Source organism: Echinops telfairi, unplaced genomic scaffold (assembly GCF_000313985.2).
Source record: "Echinops telfairi isolate 266 unplaced genomic scaffold, ASM31398v2 ScPeMD7_7453;HRSCAF=8491, whole genome shotgun sequence".
Classification (NCBI taxonomy): Eukaryota; Metazoa; Chordata; class Mammalia; order Afrosoricida; family Tenrecidae; genus Echinops; species Echinops telfairi.
The window spans coordinates 1,575,505-1,575,768 of record NW_022111353.1 but is presented as its reverse complement, the minus strand read 5'-3'; positions in this window follow the sequence as shown (position 1 = coordinate 1,575,768).

Below are 264 nucleotides of genomic sequence, written 5' to 3'. Positions count from 1 at the left end.
AGGATAAAGTTTGGATCAGAATTGTGTTGCACTTATAAATTGCTTAGGATAGTATTAGGAGCCCTAGTGGGTTAATGGTTACAAGTTGTGCTGCATCCAAAAAGTTAACAGTTTGGAACCATCAGCTTTCTGCAGGATAAAAACTCGGCTTTCTACTTGTGTCAGTCTGGGTTGGCTATAGAAACAAATTCATAGACACTCATATGTGTATAAGAAGGACATTTATATACAAGAGCAATTGAATATTGAAAAAACATCCCAGCA